The 15,958-nt window shown below is 44.3% G+C and overlaps 1 protein-coding gene across 2 annotated transcripts in view; it reads right to left on the minus strand.

The window, feature by feature from the left end:
• Positions 1-1,710: 1,710 nt before the first annotated feature.
• LOC122929629 (CDC42 small effector protein 2-B) overlaps positions 1,711-15,958 on the minus strand; it is a 67,414-nt gene continuing 53,166 nt past the window's right edge. The window contains exon 5 of one of the 2 annotated variants that reach the window (XM_044283264.1): positions 1,711-3,006. The gene's annotated coding sequence lies outside the window, so the exon portion shown is untranslated. The remainder of the gene's footprint in view (positions 3,007-15,958) is intronic. The other variant, XM_044283265.1, reaches the window with a different exon arrangement.

The following is a 15,958-nucleotide window of genomic DNA, read 5'->3' on the forward strand; positions in this document are numbered from 1 at the left end:
TTCACAGGTGTGCCCTGTCAGGTTTAATGAGTGGGATTTCTTGCCTTATAAATGGGGTTGGGACCATCAGTTGCCTTGTGGAGAAGTCAGGTGGATACACAGCTGATAGTCCTACTGAATAGACTGTTAGAATTTGTATTATGGCAAGAAAAAAGCAGCTAAGTAAATAAAAACGAGTGGCCATCATTACTTTAAGAAATGAAGGTCAGTCAGTCTGAAAAATTGGGAAAACTTTGAAAGTGTCCCCAAGTGCAGTCACAAAAACCATCAAGCGCTACAAAGAAACTGGCTCACATGCGGACCGCCCCAGGAAAGGAAGACCAAGAGTCACCTCTGCTGCGGAGGATAAGTTCATCCGAGTCACCAGCCTCAGAAATCGCAGGTTAACAGCAGCTCAGATTAGAGACCAGGTCAATGCCACACAGAGTTCTAGCAGCAGACACATCTCTAGAACAACTGTTAAGAGGAGACTGTGTGAATCAGGCCTTCATGGTAGAATATCTGCTAGGAAACCACTGCTAAGGACAGGCAACAGGCAGAAGAGACTTGTTTGGGCTAAAGAACACTAGGAATGGACATTAGACCAGTGGAAATCTGTGCTTTGGTCTGATGAGTCCAAATTTGAGATCTTTGGTTCCAACCACCGTGTCTTTGTGCGAACCAGAAAAGGTGAACGGATGGACTCTACATGCCTGGTTCCCACCGTGAAGCATGGAGGAGGCGTGATGGTGTGGGGGTGCTTTGCTGGTGACACTGTTGGGGATTTATTCAAAATTGAAGGCATACTGAACCAGCATGGCTACCACAGCATCTTGCAGCGGCATGCTATTCCATCCGGTTTGCGTTTAGTTGGACCATCATTTATTTTTCAACAGGACAATGACCCCAAACACACCTCCAGGCTGTGTAAGGGCTATTTGACCATGAAGGAGAGTGATGGGGTGCTGCGCCAGATGACCTGGCCTCCACAGTCACCGGACCTGAACCCAATCGAGATGGTTTGGGGTGAGCTGGACCGCAGAGTGAAGGCAAAAGGGTCAACAATTGCTAAGCATCTCTGGGAACTCCTTCAAGACTGTTGGAAGACCATTTCAGGTGACTACCTCTTGAAGCTCACCAAGAGAATGCCAAGAGTGTGCAAAGCAGTAATCAAAGCAAAAGGTGGCTACTTTGAAGAACCTAGAATATGACATATTTTCAGTTGTTTCACACTTTTTTGTTATGTATATAAATACACATGTGTTAATTCATAGTTTTGATGCCTTCAGTGTGAATCTACAATTTTCATAGTCATGAAAATAAAGAAAACTCTTTGAATGAGAAGGTGTGTCCAAACTTTTGATCTGTACTGTATATATATAGGATCACATGTCTAACAGTAGTAACAACTCCCTGAGTAACAATTATAACTAGCTAAACAGCTCTACATAACATCATGTCCCTGAAACAAAAAGGTAGATCTCTCACCAGATATGCTTATACAAGGATGATGGAGTTAAGAAGGAGATATGCAAAAGGACATGTTCCTTTAATTAGTGGAATCATTGCATAAAGTTATCAGCATAACGACACCGGGACTATAATTAATACATCCTTATGAATGCTTGTATAACCTGTTACAAGGGTAACTGTGCGACTGACAGAATGTACTTCCTGAATGGTTTTTAACTGGGCAGATCCTATGTACATAAATAGCTAGAACACAACAGACCAATTTAATAAAATACTTTTTATTTTCTATTAATTGCATTAGCAGTCAATGTAGACTGTCGATTAATGCACACACAGTGTACATAAAAATACATTCAGGATTCAACAAAAACCAAGTGAAGCGCATGCTACAGACTGTAAAACTTGGTATAGAGAAGCGCAAGAGCAACATCTAAGAACACACTGTTTAAATTAACTCTTTACCTTAGAGATTTGTGTGAACAGTTTCCTGTAGAAAAATAAAATTGTGTAAAAAAAAAAAAAAAAAAAAAGAGCTAAAGGAAAAATTGTGAAAGAATTACTTTACATGGTGCAATGCACAACTCCCTCCTGACATGAACACATCCTGAGGATTAGTTTGACCCATCATGTCTCTCTAATACCATGCTATGGTCAAAAAAAGATCGAGGCCACTAAGCCACCAGAAAGGTCCCGACTTGTCTTTCCACAGGGGAATAAGGACAGCACATATGCAGAAAGCCAGTAGTAATACCATTCTGCACTAAGCAAACAAATGTATATATTAAAGGGGTGTGCAGTGACTTAATATTGATGACCCACCGGCCTACCCAATATTGATGACCAAACCAGAGAGGGGTGTAAATGGTGAGGAGTCAGATTATGTAATTTTTATCTTCATACTTGCTTGTATTCTGATGCAGTGTTCCAACGAACCAGGAGTAAAATGCATTGAGGGGACTCCTGAGCTCACAAACATAAGGGACAGGAGTCCGCTCAATGCATTTTTCTGCTGGTTTGTCAGAGCACAGTGTTGGAATGCAAAAGAGTATGAAGATAAAAACCATGTATTAAAAAAAAAAATATTACATAATTGGACTCTGTCACTTACACTATACACAGCTTACTGTAGATGGGGGGGGGGGGGTGTGCAGAGACAGATTCTCTTTAATAGGGTCAGAATGATTTAAGAATAGGCAGCTCACATTCCAACATTTCCTGCATCCCCCACCAATCTCTATTTTTTGCTACCTCTTGAAAAGGAAATGTGACCAGTCGGTCAATAACTGGTTGGGGATGGGGGAAAATCGGTGTTGAGGGGAACCAGGAAAACAGGGGAGCACCAGGATGGGAGCGGTGTGCGATCAATGAGGGGAGTATTTTTTTTTAATAAGCCATTCTAATCTTTCTGTAAAAAATCTATATCAGTAGTATGTTGCTCAAAAATGATTTCCAAGAAGACTTGATGACTTTCATCTCGTTCTCTTATTCTTGAGGGGAGTTTTCAGTGAGGAATCTCTGTGCAATGTGCAAAACACTCTTCCAGACAAGTCTGCTCTGAAATATATAAAATTACATCATAAGTAAGTGACTTTACACTATGCAGACAGCTTGTTATAGAACAGGAGGAGCTGAGCAGATTGATGTATAGTTTTATGGGAACAAATTCTGTAAAACTTGTAAATTATACATTTATATGTCACCAACACTTGTACTGTGTACTAAGAGTTGTTCATGGGGGTGGACTTAAAGGAGTTGTCCCATGTGGGACATTGGGGTCACATCACTAAGATATGCCCCCAATGTCTGATAGGTGCAGGTCAGTAGTAAGGGGGTATATGTTTTGTCAAACTGCAAAGTGACAGGTACCACGTCCCCTTTAATACAGATACCCCTTTTATATTGCTTGATATTAAATTTATATAGCCGGATATTAAAATTTATATTACTTGATATTAAATTTATATTGACTCTTACTACATTTGTATTCTACCATTGATGGTTTATCACTTCTCAAAATCCTGACAGCTTACTACAGATGGTGACATTCTACCAGACATCCTTCTCAGATTACTGCTAATGCCTGGCAGTTTACAAATGAAGACAAAAGCCTACTGTAAGCAGGATGTTGAGGTTTTGAGAGATTCCTGACCTTTTTTATTTTTTTTTAGATTTGTAGTTATTCTATTTATTAGCCAGATTTGCATTTTTTTTTAAATTTAATAGTTCTTTATTACACTTTTTCAATTCATACAAAATTTGCATATAACATCTTTTTAATACATAATTACATGAGTTAATTGCATATAAATATTTCCCCGCCTCCCTACCCATAGTTTGTCGGTTGCCTTAAAAACACAGAAAAAAAAAAAAAAAAATAAGTACATTATTACTAATAACCTCCTCCCTCCACTGCCCCTCCCCCCCCCAACTCCCCTCAGTTTTTATTTAGCCACCTCCGCCACAGCCTAGCAAATCTATGTTTTTTCTTCAAAACGGTCAAGCAAAGCTCCTCACTGGCTAATGACAACCTTGTGCGGTTCTCCCATTCTTCAACTGTTGGGGCCTCACACCCCCCAGTGCCCAACTATACATTTCCTGGCTTGGAACAGTAATTTAGTTGCAATTTCCTTATGTTGAAACCCTTCCACACCATCCAGTACACCTAAAATACATTCCTCGAAATGTCTAGGCACTGTAAGCTGATGGTATTCCTCTATTTTTTCAATTATCTTTGCCCAGTAGTTTTGGATTTCTGTGCTCGTCCATAATACATGTATATCGTCCACCCCCATCTCTCTGCACTTCTGACAAGCAAAGACTTTAGTACTGTAGAACATCATTAACTTTTTCGGAGTGTAGTAGAGACGATACAATATATTAATTTGAGAAATTGCTTGAAACCCTAGTCTTTGCCTGTATAGCTGAATTCCAAAATTCTTTCCGCATCGGGTTCCAGAATACCCTGCCATTTATGGGTCAGGTTATTGAGTGCCCCTCTGTTATTCTTTTGATGCGACAGCCATTGGTATATTCTTGAAATCATTTTCTTACCAGATATTAACTCAGTAATATTCTCCAAAGGCTGTGGCAGAGTGGCTATTTGTGTGCCTTTTCCTATCGTCCTATACAGTGCATGTTTCAGTTGTAAGTAAAAAACCTCGACCCTATATTTTTCAGTTGGTATTTCCTTTTTAGCTCTTCATAAGGAATTATATCCCCTGCCTCCCATACCTGTCCCAGTTTGTATATTCCGTGTTTCCACCAGATCTTCTGCTCAACTAACTAATTCTGTGAGGCCAGTATTGTCCCATAATATGGTATCTACATATAGCCCCGTTTGGGACCACAGGTCTTTTACCATCTCCCAACTCTTGGCCATCAACAGAATCAAAAGGTCTAGATTTACCTCCTTGTTTGGCCAAAATACCCGTTTCTATTACTTGAAAGATGTTACATTTCTCCAGTCTTTTATTCATCCCTGCCATTAGATTTTTATAGTTTTGCGTATTACTCCATGTTATCATGTTTTTTATAATCCCTGCCCTAAAGAATAGTTCCAGATCTGATACGGACAATCCGCCCTCCCTCTCCTGAATACACAGTATCTGTACCTTTATCCTCGTATTTTTTCCTCGCCATATTAAGTCAGTCAATAAGCTAGCTATTATTTTCAAGTATCTTTTAGGGATTATCACTGGTGTATTCCACAGGACATAGTTCAAGGCGGGTAGTACAAACATCTTAACCAATGAGATACGTCCTGCCATCGAGATATACAGTCTTTTCCATACCTCTATTTTCTTCTTAATTTCCTGAATTTTCGGGATCACGTTTAATCTAACATAGTCATTGGGGTCCAGAGTAATCTGAATTCCCAAATATTTAACGGGTTTATTCATCGTCTTAATTTCCAACTGTCCCGGTCTAAACTCGTTCAAAGGATCAATCGGGACACATGCTGATTTTGACCAATTTATACTAAGTCCCGCATGTTTGCCAAATTTCTCAAATACCTGAAATATCCTATTTAGTGATCCGTGTGAGCCCACAAACAGCATGATATCGTCCGCATATAAGGCAATTTTTTCCTCATGGGTACGGTAGCTAAACCCCTCAATTCCCGGATCCTGTCTGATCATGTCTGCAAGCGGTTCAATAGCTATAGCAAAAAGCAGAGGGGACATCCCAGTCTAACCCCTCTGCCAATTGGTGTGCTACCTGAATGTTCTCCATTTACTATCACCCTTGTAGAGATTTCCGTATACAGTAGTTTTACCCATGTGACAAAACCATCCCCAAATCCCATTTTCTTCATTGTGTTGATCAGGGAGGGCCATTCTATCATGTCAAAGGCCTTTGAGGCGTCTACAGTTACAATCAACCGTTCTCCACTATTTGTGGACTCAAACTGGGTATTATATTACAAAATATCTCATAATATTCTCTGTAGTAGTTTTACCCAACATGAATCCCGACTGATCCTCACCAACCAGCACCGGAATCACACATCTTAAGTCTATTTGCCAAAATCTTAGCTAATATTTTATTATCTGTACTAATCAATGAAATAGGGCGATATGAGTCCATCAGGGCCGGATCCTTGCCTGGCTTTAGGATAAGTGTGATCAAGGCTTCCCGCGTGGAGCTTCGCTGACTCCCAGACTTTAAGTAGTTTCGGGATTAATATTTCTTTGTATTAAACATACACCTCAAACGGGACGCCATCTATGCCTGGAGCCTTGTTCTTTGTTATCCCCTTTAACATCTCATACACTTCTGAAGGAGTTAAGGGAGCATCGAGGGACTTGCATTGGTCTGTTAGCTTTGAAATGGTAATTCCATCCAAAAACTGTTGTATTTACTCTGAATTTTTATTTATCATATATATATATATATATATATATATATATATATATATATATATATATATATATATATATCTATATCTATCTCTATATCTATATCAGCGAAATATTTTTGAAGTAGCTCTATCTTGGCTGTTTGCGCAGTATTTTTGTGTCCCATTTCGTCCATTATGCAATGGATATACTTATTCTTTTTTGTTTGGGTCGCTACCAAGGCCGCTAGTTTTTTTTCCAGGGATATGTGCATGGATATAATTGTCCCTTACATGGTTTTCTTTTTGTTGTTCTGCCAATAAGAGCAGTTCGTCCTTTAATACCGAGGCCTTTTCTGTCCAGAGAATGTAATTTTTTTCTGTGGGATTTGCAATATAATTGTTTTCATTTTTTTCCGCCTCGCCTTCTAACTTTGTAATTTTCTCCCTTATTCCTTTCTTATATAGCCCTGTATACTTTGTAATAATCCCTCTAATAAAGGCCTTGGCAGCCTCCCATAATATACTAACCGTAGTTGATCCATCGTTCATCTCGAAAAACTCCCTTTTCCCTCGCAAAATCTTATCGTGTGTATCAATCATGTTTATCCATCCTATACTTATGTTCATCCCTCCTTTTTTTAACGTTTTAATATTTCTACTAATTGGATTGTGATCCGAAACGCCCCGTTGCCCATATTTCACCCCTATAATTTCCAGTGAACCTTTCTCGTTTGTGAAAACTAAATCTATCCGTGATAGACTCCTATGAGTCTTTGAAAAATACGAGTATTTACGTAAGTTAGGGTGCATAATCCTCCAAATGTCAATCCAACCCAACTCTTTAGTGATATTTTTTAATTTGGATCCCACACAGGGGCCCTGATTATTCCCCAGTTTACATCTATCTATTCTTGCATCCATTACGCTATTAAAATACCACCAGTAGTTTATCCCCTGCCTTAAGTGCAATATCATACATTTTTGATAGGACGTCGATTTTAAAGGGTGGCGGTATATACACACTTGCTAATAACCATCAGGGCCGTCTTTGCCACAGGGCAAAAGGGGCAGCTGCCCCGGGCCCAGTTGCTCCTGGGGGCCCAAGGGAGCTCCGTTTCCTGACTCCTATTCACTAGTCCAGGGGCGTTGCTAGGTTAAAACATTCGGGGCCTGGGATGTTTTGTCCCATGCCCCGAATGTCCTGCCTGCTAGATACAACTGTATTGCCATACACAGAACGGCAATACAATTGAATCTTACACTGGGAAGAGCTGAAGGACCTGCGGTGACATCACAGGTCATGTGATCAGCAAAACAGGCTGTGATAGGATGACCTGGATGATGTCACAATCATGTGACCAGTGCAGGATTGGACCGGAGTGAAGAGGAGAAGGAGCCTAATGCTGATGTCTGTACAGGAGAAAAGGTAAGTGAAGGGAGAGGCAGATGCTGGGAGTTGTAGTTATTTAACTGGGATGTATGTTAGGGCTGAAGGGAGGGATGTTATTGACATGGAACTGTATGCTTGAGGTGGCTGGGTGAGGGAGTGATGTTTTTTACATGGGACTGTATGTTGAAAGTGGATTGTGGGGGGGAATTATGTTTATGTACATGGGACTTAATGTTTAGGCTACGTTCACACTGGCGTTTCTGGGTCCGCTTGTGAGATCCGTTTCAAGGCTCTCACAAGCAGCCCCAAACGCATCAGTTAAACCCCAATGCATTCTGAATGGATGCGGATCCATTCATAATGCATTTGCTCGGCTCCGTACGGTCCCCCGTTCCGTTTTGGAGGCGGACCCCAAAATGCTGGAAGCAGCGCTTTTGTGTCCGCATGGCCTTGTGGAGCCAAACGGATCAGTCCTGACTTACAATGTAAGTCAATGGGGACGGATCCCATTGCATTGACATAAAATGGTGCAATTGTAAACAGACCCGTCCCCCATTGACTTTTAATGTAAGTCAGGACAGATCCATATTGGGACTTAGAAATTCAAATCTAATACAAATCGGTCCTGAACGGATGCATTCGTTTGTATTATCGGTGCGGATCCGTCCTGTACAAGTGCAGGACAGATCTGCAGGAACGCAAGTGTGAAAGTAGCCGTAGGGCGTGATGTTTACATGGGATTGTGCGTTGGAGGCGGCTGGGGAGGAGGTGATGTTATTTACATGGGACTGTATGGTGGAGGGAGGATTATAACTGCAGGGGGCACTGCAGATCCAGGGGACATTATAGGCAGGTCCTATTACTACTGGGGGATGCTACCTCTGCACCCCCTATAGCTACACCCCTGGGGGGGGGGAGGGGGGGCACAGCAAGCAGCAGGATAACACTGTGGGGACTCCAGTTGGGGGATAATGATAGAATGTGAGGAAGCTAAGATGTCTGTGTGTCACACTCTGCAGAGTCGAGGCGGCTGAGAGAAGTTGTCCAGACCGAGTGGAGAAGATGATGACAGAGAGGAGACGTCACCTGGAGGCACTGGATGTGACAGGTAAGTGCTGCTGTATAGCAAGTACAGCAAAGTGCAAGTGGGGGGGGGGGGGATCCAGGGGGCCCAAGTAAATTCTTGCCCAGGGTCCAATCAATATTAAAGACGGCCCTGATAACCATGCTCTACCCTCCAGTATACAGTCCAACAGGACATAACAGCCCTCCCTGTCTGTGGTTACTTTCACTATTTTTATGTCTATGTCCCGATGTATTAATATGCTTACTCCTCTCACGTATGCTGAATACACTGAGTAAAAAGCATATTGCATCCATGGTCTACTTATCCCATCCTTAGTCTCCTTCGTCAGGTGTGTTTCCTGCAGGCAAACTATTGCGGGAAGAGATCTCTGTACTGCATCAAAGACCGCAACTCTCTTGGAACCCCTACTCAGCCCCCTAATATTCCATGAGAAGATTCTCATGTTTTTTGTTCATAATCCTATCCATTGCCAGAGTGTAAAAGGCCCCCATTATTGTAGAAAGGTTGGGAATATGGAGATGGGAGGAATAAGAGAGTGGCACTGGGGGACAGAGGAGGGGGACAACAGAGAGGAGGAAGAAAAAAAATAAAAGGCAACCAGCAAACCTCACCCATCCCTCACAAATGATCCAGGCAACCTAAGTCCTGGTTCTCTAAACTAGCATTCTCCCTTACAACGCCCCATACATCCCTGCCCACCGCTCAGCTCTTTATCTTTTCCTTAACCCATTCTCCCGCCGCCTCTGATTGTCGAGAGATTCCTGACATCTTACTTCAGATGGTGACATCTAATGTCCGGCAGTTTACAAATAAATACAAAAGCACATCTGGGACTTCCGGTTCCGGCGCTCGTATGCGAGGAAGCAGGAGACCAGAGCTCCGCTCCAGAGGGCCGACCACATCGCCATAATAGTTGCTAGAGGGGCGCAAACCCTGCTCACCTTTCACACATCTCCTCCGGAGTGGATGGAGAAGTTTTTGACCAGGAGTGGCACAAGTGTTAGGACCCCGGCGCAACGCAGGCAAGCAAGCCGCGACATCGGGGAAGACAAGATGGCGGGTGCGGCGGACCGCATCATGCGCTCTGCTAGATCTTCATCCCATCCTCCCCCCGTATTCTCAACTACTACTGAACAGGTAGTGGACACGGACATCACCGACCATGAGCCTGGGGAATTACAAGGGCTGGGGGTTGGTTGCAAGGCCTTGGCTGTGGAGGTAGCGAAGCTCATTGCCCCGGATATTAAATCTGCGCTGGAGGCCACTGTGGAAACCACGTTGGCGCAACTACAGGCGGATGTTTCCCACCACTCGTCACGAATTTCGGAGCTGGAGCAAAAGATCAGCTCGCTTGAAAGTGACCTGGGTCATTCCCAGAAACAGTTGAGGACAGTGCTTGAATCTACTGTGGGGCTCCAAGACAAAATTGAGGACCTTGAAAACAGATCCCGAAGCAGCAACATACGCATAGTTGGCCTACCAGAGTCAATTCCCTCCAATCAACTTGCGTTGATATGTGCTGTGGATATACCTGAAAGCGCTGGGTATACGTAGCCCATGCACAGTGGAAAGGGCGCATCGTGTGGGGCCCCCGCGGATTGACCAAAATGGCGCACAGACAACGGATCAAGCCGTGAGACCTCGCCCCACGATAGCCAAGTATCTGAATTATGCTGAAAAGGCTGATATTTTGGGACATTTTAAGATAAGGGCCAAACCAGTGGAGGTCAGGGGCTACAAGGTGCTTCTTTTTGGGGACTATAGTGCCGAGGTGTCGAAAAGGAGGAGGGCATTTTCAGATATATGCTCAGCCCTAGGGAGGAAGAAACAAAAATTTGCACTAATGTACCCGGCGATTCAGAAAGTTTTCAAAGAGGACGGCTCGTCGGAGGTTTTTGAAACACCGGAGGATGCCGTGAATGCCATGGATATGACAGCACGAGACGGGATTGATGAATTATTGTCTGGTTTACTTCCTACAAGCAGGAGGGCTGCCGTCAACACAGCGTGATGTACCATTTTCCCAAAGGCCCCGTTAACCACGCCGACGAAGGAATCCAGCTATCTATGACCGCCACTACGAGAGAGACCGACATATAGGACATTTGCTCTGACCGCATGCAAGTATATATGTGAAAAGGGTTATGTTTGCAAGTTCTCTCTTTTGCTACACCTAATGTTTATCCATGTTGCCGTTGCTTTCCATGGCTTTCATGGGCTGGTCACCAGGGGAGTGCCCTGCTGACTGCGACCCGATGACCGACTTGGAATCTTATTGATATTATCCATCTATGTATTCAGCCGGGAATGATAGGGTTACGAGGGGGGTCCCCTCTGTATACTTGGCATAGGTCTCTCCTGGAAAGCGGGTGAATGTTATTTCTCTGCTGCAAAGTTTGGGCAGGGGAGGATAAGGGATAGCGGAATCTTTGTGCTTACAAGAAAAAAGTGAAGTCAGGAATTTATAAGTTCGTAGTTACCCCAGGTGGTTAGGGGGTCTTTCTCCTTGTTGGTTGGGGTGGGAGGGAGTTTTACTTATAGCATTACAGATAGTCGAACACTTGAGTGAGGGATCAAAATCCGATTTCCACAATGGTTATAGTAATTTCTTGGAACGTTAAAAGGTCTCCGCTCTCCTCATAAGAGGTTGATGGACTTACGTCATTTGAAAAAATTGCATGCAGACATTGCTCTATTGCAGGAAACGCATCTCGAGGCATCAGATTTTGTGAGAATGCAAAAGTTGTGGGTAGGAGAAGTCATAGGATCCCCGTCCGACAGGAAAAAAGCGGGTGTACTCATACTGTTACATAAAAAGTTGCAATATAAAATACTGAAGGCAGACACAGATGATAGTGGGAGGTTGGTTTTCCTGACTATAGAGACCCCTACAGGGAAGCTATCGATTTATAATGTGTATGCTCCTAATGCGCAGGCAGGTCCTTTCTTTGGAAAACCTGAAAGTTTGGTTTTGCAGGATACCAACCAGTTAGTGCTGGTGGGAGGAGATTTGAATACTGTGCATTCAGTCTCTGAAGATAGAAAACGTACTAGGACTGATAGGCTGGTTAGGTCAGAGGCATCACCCGTGCTCTCTACTATGTTAGAAACCACCAAGTTGACAGATATCTGGCGTCACTATAATCCCATGGAACGGGAATATACACACTTCTCTCACTCGCAATGTGCTTGGTCCCGGATAGACTACTTTCTGGGACCCACTGTCTTAACCGCCAAGGTGCAAGGGGTGGAGATAGGGGAAATGGTGATCTCTGATCATTCACCGGTAATATTGCGATTGAGTGAAGACAGTCCGAAGGGCCAGGATTACATATGGCGCTTGTCAGGGTATTTGGCCACAGATGAGACCTTCCAATCCAAATTACTGGTATGGTGGTGGGAATATAAAGATACCAATGGACAACATCAGGATAATCCATCCCTGTTCTGGGATACAGCTAAGGCTGTGCTACGAGGAAATATTATTTCCTATACAGCGGCTTAAAGAAAGAAACGCGTTCCAAATTCCTAGAGGCTACAGACAACTTGAGGACACTTTACACTGCATTTCAACAGAACCCCCACAGAGGCCCAGAAAACAAAATGGGTTACAGCTAAGTATAATTATGACCGTTATGCAGAGAAATTGGAGAGGATCCATGCTGATCACTCCTCGGCCTATTTCTTTAAATTTGGAAATAAGTCGGGTAGATTATTGGCCAAACTTGCACAAGGGAGGAGGTCCCAAGTACCACCCCCCAGACTTCAGACAGCGAATGGGGAACTGAGCAGCGACCCGAAAGTCACACTGGGGATCTTTAAAGATTACTATGAGCGGTTATATGCCCAGGACCCCTGTGATTTTCGTGAGGGGACCGCTTTCTTGGACTCTATCTCTCTGCCGTCCATTGAGGAGCCTGACCTGCTGGCGCTGAATGCTCCCATTACGGAGCAGGAAATCTTGTCGGTCATTAAATCTTTACATAACGGGAAGGCCCCGGGACCTGATGGATTCCCGGCGGAATTTTATAAATCCCTGGGATCAGCAGTTGTGTCTAGTCTACTGCTGCTGTTTAATTCTATCATCCAAACCCAGACTGTGATGCCTTCAGGCAACTTAGCGCATATTAAATTGCTTCCTAAACAGGATAAAGACCTCACGCTTCCGGGATCTTATAGGCCAATTTCCTTGATAAACCAAGACCTAAAGATCCTTGCGAAGATAATGGCGAATAAGTTGGCGAATATATCTTGCCCAAATTGATAGGCCCACATCAAGTGGGATTTGTGAAAGGCCGTTCAGCAACAATCAATATTCGCACAGTCTTGGTGGTCCAGGACTGGCTCCTCAGAAGACGGCAGACGGACGAGGCGGGGGGAGAAGCCCTTTTGGCCTTAGATGCCGAAAAGACTTTAGACAATATTTATTGGCAATGGTTAGGTATGGTCTTAGACAGGATGGGGATCCAAGGTTCCTTCAGGGCATTTGTCCAGGCGATTTATACCGCCCCACAGGCGAGGATATGCCTTCCGGTGTTTTTGTCGGCCCCATTCCAACTCCAGAAGGGAACAAGGCAGGGGTGCCCGCTTTCCCCGCTCTTGTTTGACATAGCGTTGGAACCTCTGGCTTTGCACCTACTAAGATCAGGGGTGTACGAGGGAATAAAGGTGGGGGGGGTCGGGAGGTTAAACTGACATGCTTCGCGGATGATATGTTGCTGTTTCTGAAGGACCCTGCCAAGGACTTGACGACAGTTTTAGATTCCCTGGACAGAGTGCAGATATTCATGGGTTATAGGATCAATGTAGCCAAATGCCAGCTGTTGCACATAGGAGCTGGATTGGGAATGAGACACGTCTGATGCGATTACGGTGGTGAGGGATTACATAAAATACCTGGGAATTAAAAATCGCTAAACGCCCGGCTATGATGTATAGGCTAAACTATGACCCGTTGATAACCAAAATTATTCAGGAATTGCAAAGATTGCAGGAACTCTCGTTGACGCTATTAGGGAGGGCGAATCTCATTAACATGACTAGTTTTGCTAGGCTCTTATACCCTCTACAGACGGTGTCGCTTCTATTGAAGCATACGGACATCCGTAAGTTACAGGCTGCATTTGTAGCTTTTTTGTGGAAAAAAAAGAGGCCCCGTATTGCGTATAAAAAACTCTGCCTTCTGAAGTGGGAGAGAGGCCTACAATTACCCGATATCTGGGGTTACAATTTGGCGGCGCTCTATAGATATATTCGAGACTGGGTGTGGGGCACGTCCAATTACACTGATAGGGGATTGGAGCAAGAACTAGTAGCACCCCTTGATCTACACGCTCTATTGCATACGAAGATTCCACTACTTCCAGAGATAGCTAAGCATGCCTCCATACTCAGGGATACAATAGCGACATGAAAGCATGTCAGGAAAATTTACCAACTCCCAATTTACAGTTCTGCCTATATGCTGCTATGGTCCCTTCCGTCTTTCCCTCAGGGAAGAACTAACAAATTGTTCCGGGAATGGCGTCTGAGAGGGGTGGTGACTTTGGGAAACCTGTTAAACACGGCTGGATTGAAACTACTATCTTGGGAAGAAGTGCAAGCTAAATACTCTATACCCCCGCACCAATTCCTGCAGTATTTACAGGTGAAGACATTCTGCGCAACTCAATCGACATCACTGGGTAGTGAGGCGGCCATAACTAGATTTGCGGGTCTGATGGGCCAGGCAAATAGTGTGGATTCTATTTCTATCTGTCACGGCTGTAAGAGAGGAACACACAGTAAATAGCAACTGACCGGACCCAAACTAGGGAGGATAAAGGGTGACCCCTGTCAGACCCTAAAAGCTCTCCCTAAGCTGCTATGCACATGTCCGGATCCATATGGTGGATCGAGACATGCCCGCGTACCTCAGGCTGATGACCACTAAAACCCCTACAATAGTGGAAGGGGCACGGCCACCGGTGCCCTGCTCAGTATATGGACGGAACCGGGGTCGCCTCGGATCCAGTCAGCAAAGAAACACACAATGTCTGAACACTTATCTGACGGAGCTGCGGCTGCAGTGAAAACCGATCCAAAGTCAGCAGACAATATCCGAAGTACTTGCTTCAGCAGAACACAGATCCAGTGAAAAGATATCACACAGGTGAAGCTACTCAAGCGAGAGATACAGCTCAAATGAAAAGTATAATCCGCACCTCTACAAAAGGAGGAGGGGTGATTTAAAGGCAGCGAAATCAAAACACAGGAGAGACAGCTGGGAGGAAGGAAACCGAAAGTAAAGACCTCATCACAGGGGCGGAGAAACAGGGCAGAGGGAACTCCTCCAAGCTCTAGTAGTGACATCATCACAGGGGTGGAGAAACAGAGCTGTGAGAACATCTCAAAGCTCTGGTAGTGACAGTACCCCCCCCCCCCCCCCCTCTACGGGTGGACTCCGGACACCCAGGACCCACCTTCTCAGGATGAGCCCTATGAAATGCCCTGATGAGGAGAGTGGCTTTAATGTCAGACACCGGAACCCACATCCTCTCCTCAGGACCATAACCCTTCCAATGAATGAGGTACTGAAGAGAACCGTGGACAATGCGAGAGTCCACAATTCTGGAAACCTTAAACTCCAGATTGCCATCAACCAAAATCGGAGGAGGAGGCAAAGTGGAGGGTACCGTGGGCTGGACATATGGTTTTAAAAGAGCCCTGTGAAATACATTATGTATCTTCCAAACCCGTGGAAGATCAAGACGGAAGGCAACAGGATTGATGACTGACAAGATTTTATAAGGCCCGATAAACTTGGGACCCAATTTCCAGGAGGGAACCTTCAGTTTAATATTTCTTGTAGACAACCACACCAGATCACCCACATTCAGGTCCCGACCAGGCACACGCTTATATTTCTCACTCATCTTTCTAAGATTACTCTGAATCTTTTGCCAAATGGTAGACAAAGACGAGGAAAAGCTCTCCTCCTCAGGCAAACCAAAGGGAGCCCCTCCCGAGAATGTCCCAAACTGCGGATGGAACCCATATGCACCAAAGAATGGTGACTTATCAGAAGATTCCTGATGACGGTTGTTCAGAGCAAACTCAGCAAGAGGGAGAAATGAACACCAATCCTCCTGGTTCTATGCCACAAAACAGCGCAAATATGTCTCCAGATTCTGGTTGACGCGTTCAGTCT

The sequence above is a fragment of the Bufo gargarizans genome, chromosome 2 (assembly GCF_014858855.1).
Source record: "Bufo gargarizans isolate SCDJY-AF-19 chromosome 2, ASM1485885v1, whole genome shotgun sequence".
Lineage (NCBI taxonomy): Eukaryota > Metazoa > Chordata > Amphibia > Anura > Bufonidae > Bufo > Bufo gargarizans.